This window comes from Limulus polyphemus, unplaced genomic scaffold (assembly GCF_000517525.1).
Source record: "Limulus polyphemus unplaced genomic scaffold, Limulus_polyphemus-2.1.2 Scaffold1145, whole genome shotgun sequence".
Taxonomy (NCBI): Eukaryota; Metazoa; Arthropoda; class Merostomata; order Xiphosura; family Limulidae; genus Limulus; species Limulus polyphemus.
In genome coordinates this window covers 220,132-227,004 of record NW_013666755.1, presented here as the reverse complement: position 1 = coordinate 227,004, position 6,873 = coordinate 220,132, and the positions used below count along the sequence as shown (strand labels likewise).

The window sequence follows — 6,873 nt, the reverse complement described above, 5'->3', positions numbered from 1 at the left end:
TTATAATACAATTAAGGACTAGATATAGAATGTAGTGTTTAAAAATTATAATACAATTATTTTTAAACACTACATTCTATATCTAGTCCCTTATAATACAATTATTTTTAAACACTACATTCTATATCTAGTCCCTTATAATACAATTATTTTTAAACACTACATTCTATATCTAGTCCATTATAATACAATTATTACACATACTTCTAATTCTTGAAAGTTCCTAAGGGACTATATATAGAATGTAGTGTTTAAAAATATAATAGGTCTAAAACTAATATCTTATGGCATGTATAATCAATTATAATCATATTTAACCAGCTTGTAAAAGGCGCTAACACTATAAGAGAAATTACTTACAAAAGGATTTCTCTTTCATAATTTTAATCAACTAAATACTAGGAAAAATTTCATAATAGACTGATAACAAAACAAGACCTGAATTAAATAGCATCATATGATATCTCGAAAAGGTTCTGCAAAATATTGTCGCAATATATATATATATATATATATGTCACACCAGTTCTCAATTCTCAATGTTGAGGAGTTATCTACAAATCTGTAGAAACAACTCGAAATCTGGCAGTGTTGTTATTGACACCAAAATGTTCTGTTAATTTTTGGTTGTAGGATAATATCCCCAGTTCTGTGTTTAATTTAATGAAGTTATATAATCGAAAACACTAGTCAGATGATTTTATCTATTTGTTTTAAATACCTTTCCAGAATATTTTCGTTTATATACATGTGTATAAGTTGTAAATATTTTTGTTTGTTGCTCTGATGTGATGAGTTGTTAAATTGGCTTCATTTTCTTGTTAAATAGAACAGATGCAAAACGTTAACTGTTTGCTCTTTACTCTTATACCAACAAATTCTGAGCATATTGTACAGTTTCTGAATTACATTTATTCGAATTAGTTAAGATCTAGTTAACATAAATAGTTGATTTCTTTGATTTGTTGTGAACGATCTTATCTGGGGTAGAAGCTAGAACATTGCTATACAGACACACACACACATACATAGTTTGATTTATATAGTTTTAGTATATTACTGAAAGGAAGTTTATTACCCTTAGATTTATTTATGTAAATATTGTTTTCGTACATGGTAAAACATTAGATTTGTTGTGTTTCATGTTGCCTATCAAATCGAGATCCTTACATCCACTAATACTTTGGACAGACGGAAACCCCAAAGCAATTTATGTCAAGATCGCAGTGTGCTAAAATAATTTCTGTATCGATCTTCCTTTTGTAATCCAGTCATTGTTCGTCCAGTCATAATAGGTTAGCCAGTTTAATAAGAAACATTCGAAACAACAATAGCAGAAAAGCTGCAGTCGAAGCGCTAGCTTAGTATTTTTTCATTTATATCATATATATATATATATATATAATATAGCATCGCTTTGAACATCAAGGTTAGATTAGACGCCACTTGTAGTTTATCGCTTCTATCGATTTAACTTTTATTACTTTTCTTCCAGCTTCATTTTCTATCTTCAATTTTTGCCAGAAGCCTGATGAAAACTTATCTTGCTTTTCTCATCATTTTGAGGGAGAGTTTTCATAGAAATTCCTGGTGAGGTTGTGGTAAAAATATTTCTAAGTCACATAGGATTAGAACAAAAAAAACTTAAGTGTATCTTTTTTTTTTGTGTTCGATAAATATTGTTCAATCACTATGTATAAATGTCTTCTCATTCTTAAAGTTACAGCTGTATGTCTGCGGACTTACAACGCTAGAATCCGGGTTTTGATACTCGTGCTTAATTACAAACAAACAAACAACCATTCCTAAAGTTTGATAACAAAACTTATAGAAAATATACTTTCCATTCTCAGCAACAAATGAACATCTAATTCAGTCTTAATATATAATGAACATCTAATTCAGTCTTAATATATAATGAACATCTAATTCAGTCTTAATATATATTTTTTGTAAATGTTAATGATCTCAGAGAAATTAAATATTCATTCTCTATTGAACCTTTTAGTAACTGGAGGCGAGAATATTATTTACTTAATATATGAATCAAGTTTTTGCTTAAAGCTTATTAGTGACGTCTATTGTTTTTAGAGTAGAGGCGATGAGGTTTGGTTTGAATTTCGCGTAAAGCTACACGAGGGCTACCTGCGCTAGCCGTTCCTAATTTAGCAGTGTAAGACTAGAGGGAAAGCAGCTAGTCATCACCACCCTCCGCCAACTCTTGGGCTACTCTTTTTAGCAACGAATAGTGGGATTGACCATCATATAATAACGCCCCCACGACTGAAAGGGCAAGCATGTTTGGTGTGACGGGGATTTGAACCCGAGACCCGCAGATTGCATCCACCGCCAATCTTGTTCTACTCTTACATAATCGAATATGGAATATGACTGGCACTCTTATAGCGCACACACGACCCCAAATTGCGGAGTTAGATTTTGAAACAAAGAGAGCTTTGCATTTTATAAACCCCAGAAGCCTGCGCCCTTCGCCATGTTATGTGCCTAACGCTACAAGACTAAACTTTTAGTTGTAACAGATCCACCTTATCTCTAGTATTGCGCGAAAGACCTTCTGGGTAGTAGTTTTGTAGTAGAAATCAGATAGACCTGATGTGCTATTTACACAAATTTCAAGTTTAATATTCCAGTAATCGTATTTAGAAAATTCATGAAGCCAAAAGGAAGATGGTCTAAAACGCAACCTCATTGGATATTTCATCATTTTTTTACGCCTAACCAGCTTTCATATTTCGCCAGACTGGGAGTTTAATAACAAAATATACATAAATATTTCGTTACCTCGGTAACCTTTAGTCTCGAGGTGGTACAGTTGCAAGTCAATTCTTAAATGATAATTATAGTCTTCATTAACAGCTTCGGAAGCCTAAAAAACTTTAGTCCTACCTTTTTTTATAAGATTATTTTAGAAGTAGTTTTGTCAGAATGTAGAGAATTTTATAGCATGCTAGATGGAATTTCCGGTGTTTCTGGAAAATATCTTATTTACGGTTAAGTAATAGATAAAATATCACATATCCAAGCTTCGATATTTAGGTTTACAAAGTAACAGAATGAGAACTATTTTACGCCGTTATTACGTTCCCTATAATTTCGTATAAATTCTTAGAAGTCATAATCTTTGGATGTAATGCTGAACTGCAGTCGAACATTACCGGGAGTTTTTCGTTGAATCTTCCCACCATTTCATTCTGTCTTAGGCCCAAACTGGAAATTTGAGACATTCATAACATTTTATCTACGAAAATATACTTCGTCCAATGAAAATACCGTGACAATACCAGTAGATGAAGCATAAATCAAATGTTATTTACATTTTTGTGTATACGACTGCAGTTTCTCAGTAGAACCAACTACATTAGCGAACAAATTCCCATCGATTTCTCTGGCAGTTAAATTTGTAACGGGGTTTCTTACGGCACAAAACGTGATGACTCAGTAAACAAGATTGTGCAGGAAAATTCAAGATGTTTTTCTTCTTTCATGAAGCAGAGTCAACGCTTTGAAAAAACTACACCCCTTTGATTTTTGATTCAATCTTTTAGTTTGTAAAATTACGGAATCATTGGAAGTCATTAGAGTTCCTACACATACCTTGATTAGTGAACTATTTTTATCATTTAACAGTAATTAGGATATACATACATCCCCGGTTCTTTTTAAATTGTCCAGATAAATATATAGCTTTGATTTAATCACTTCTTGCATCCTCCAACGTTTTAAACATGTATCTATGGCTTTTGTGACCATAACTACTCTACACGTCCCTAGGTTTTATGCAGACATCAATATTTTATTCGGGTATCCACGTGATATGCAACAATTAATGTTTTCGACCATCTGTACCTCCATACAAGTTTCACAGAGGAACTCAGGCTAAATAACACGGTGTATTAACCAGTCTTTATTTTAATATCATAAGAAAATGTACAAATTTCCAATTCTTTTACACCTATCAATATTAAATGCAGTCTTTAAGTTTTATTTAATATCCCATAATCATTTAGAGTTCTTTGCGATTTTCACAGATATTCCAGATTCCCACACCACTCCAAAATATGCTATATTTAATCAGTTATATCTTCTTTACTTAACTGCTTACTACCCCTTGTTTCTGTTTTTTAATCTGACGTTTAGACTTTCGGGCTCACTAATTAATGTTCTAGTTGTTTTCTTCAGCTACTGTTGGCCACAAATATTTATACCTTTGAACGTTATAATCTTGGAATTTAAAGAAGCGTTTATGTGGAAAGTCAGTTCATCTTTGTTCATATTATCATTTTAAAGTTTCCTTAGACATTGTTTGAAATTTAGATGCATGACATATTATTTCGAAAGTACGAAGAAAATCTTGACGTTATATATTTGTTTTTACCGTGGGTTGTTTACGAGAAAATAAATTGAATATTGAAATAATTAACATGTAAAATTTTACATAACCCCCTCTAGAGATAAAATAGTTAAAATGTCAAATTAATCGTGCAGATTGCTCCTCAGCTGTATCTATTAATCTAAAAGTTTCTTTAACGTGTTGTCCCCCTCATTGTTTGTATACTTAGAATTAATTCGTCTACAACTACTTAATTAACGAACAGCATAATATATTGTTGTAGTATCACACAAGCTTTGCACAAAAATAACATTATTGAAAACTACAGCATGTGTAACCAAGCGAACAATAATTAATTGTTTTAAGCAATGTCTTTCTCAGTCAGATAATTAATAGATTTATTACAAATGCCTATTTAACACCTTCCTGAAAACAACTTTAGGATGAAACTCGCAGATGCCCTCAGTATTTAATTTGCTTCTTTTTCTTTTCTGTGTAAAACATGCATAATTATAATTGAATTTCCTTATTAATTCATACTTTGAATAGTTTTTTTCTCTGTAGATCATACATTATCAATTTCTTTTTCCTTCTGATTTCTTGAATAACTTTTTTCTCTGAATTATCATTATATATTATTATTATCTCAAGTGCTTCTTATTTCTTACTTTAAATGGCTTTTTTGTGTGCTTAAAAAATAAATTATTATTATCTTATTTGTTTCTTACTTCTTTATTAAGTTATCCTGTTTTGCTTAGAACAAGAACTATTATTATCTAATATAGAGCATATTCCTTTCTCTAACTATTGTCATATAATTTGCTTCTCATTTTTCACTTTAACTAGATTTTTCCTGTGTAGAGCATGCATTGTTATTATTTAACGTGTTCTTTATTTCTTACTTTAATTAGTTTGTGTCTGTTTAGAGTTGCATTGTTATTATCTAATGTGTTCTTTATTTCTTACTTTAACTAGATTTTTCCTGTGTGGAGCATTTGTTATTATTTAATGTGTTCTTTATTTCTTACTTTAATTAGTTTGTGTCTGTTTAGAGTTGCATTGTTATTATCTAATGTGTTCTTTATTTCTTACTTTAACTAGATTTTTCCTGTGTAGAGCATTTGTTATTATTTAATGTGTTCTTTATTTCTTACTTTAACTAGATTTTTCCTGTGTAGAGCATTTGTTATTATTTAATGTGTTCTTTATTTCTTACTTTAATTAGTTTGTGTCTGTTTAGAGTTGCATTGTTATTATCTAATGTGTTCTTTATTTCTTACTTTAACTAGATTTTTCCTGTGTAGAGCATTTGTTATTATTTAATGTGTTCTTTATTTCTTACTTTAATTAGTTTGTTTCTGTTTAGAGTTACATTATTATCTATGTCGAAAATGTTTCTTATTCTAAGTATTTTTTCCTATATAGAACTTTTTGAAAAAAGTTATTCAAATTGAACTCACACCTAACTCACTAACTAAAAATCCGTAAATTATTTATTTCCATTGAAGTGTTTCATAGATAGAGTTGGATAATGGTTTTCAATACTTCACATACCAATGGGATCATGGCACTAATATGATAATTTCGAACACCCATTCTTTAGAAATGTACGAAACAAATGTTATACTCACCTTTAAGAAATTGCCCACCTTTGATAGGAACCTGTTGCTTTTCTTTTGACTCTGGTACAATAAATAATGACAAACTGGACTTTTTAAAACAAAATTAAAACCTAAGTTGTAAAACAAAAGATTAAAAAAAGACTTTTACAGCTATTAAAAATATTAAAGATCTGCCTTACCAGAAAAAAAGACTAAATCAATCTCCTATGAGTTCACTCAGCTGTCTTCTGCTTGCAGACGATGGATGTGGCTCTAATCTTCTCTACCAAACGATGCTGTAGAAATAGCGCGAAACAGACGAACGTCGCATTCACATTCGACCAACCACGATCTAGGATGCCACGTGGATGATTTCGTGCATGCGGTATTCCAGGGACTCATCACAGTTCACCATAGTGTTATGTAACGGTTCGTAGATAATTCAAGAGTCATGTACACTGCCTTACAGTTAGACTTTTTGAATAATATTTTGTAGAATACCAAAATGTATTAGATAAAAACACAAGTTCAATTTCATTAAACTCACTGGCCTCTTTGTTTTCTTTTTATTGGTCGTCTGTAGGAAAGCAAAATAAGATCTGTGATTGGCTGATACCCAAATAAGTCACTATGATCGATGCTACTCTAAACATCAGTTAACAGTATTAGAAATAATTCATTAAATAAATACGTCAATCTCTCTATTTCTAAGACAATTACATGTACAGCAACGTATATTTGAGCCACGTTGTACTAATGTTGATTTTGATCCTTTACATATCTCACCAGTTATTGTTATCTTACATAGTAATGTAAGTGATGAATATTTTTTTTCGAATAGAAAATATGCATGTTTGTGTGTATATATGTATATATTTACATATACACATATAACAAGTTCTAGTACGTTACTAACAGTTA

General features: G+C 30.8%; 1 protein-coding gene across 3 annotated transcripts in view; it reads right to left on the bottom strand.

Annotated features, from left to right (window-relative positions):
• LOC111086497 overlaps positions 1–6,422 on the bottom strand; it is a 92,643-nt gene extending 86,221 nt beyond the window's left edge. For 2 of the 3 annotated variants that reach the window (XM_022389568.1, XM_022389566.1), the window contains exon 1: positions 6,153–6,422. The gene's annotated coding sequence lies outside the window, so the exon portion shown is untranslated. Of the gene's footprint in view, positions 1–5,982; positions 6,034–6,152 lie in introns of all 3 variants that reach the window. The other variant, XM_022389567.1, reaches the window with a different exon arrangement.
• Between the last annotated feature and the right edge of the window lie 451 nt (positions 6,423–6,873).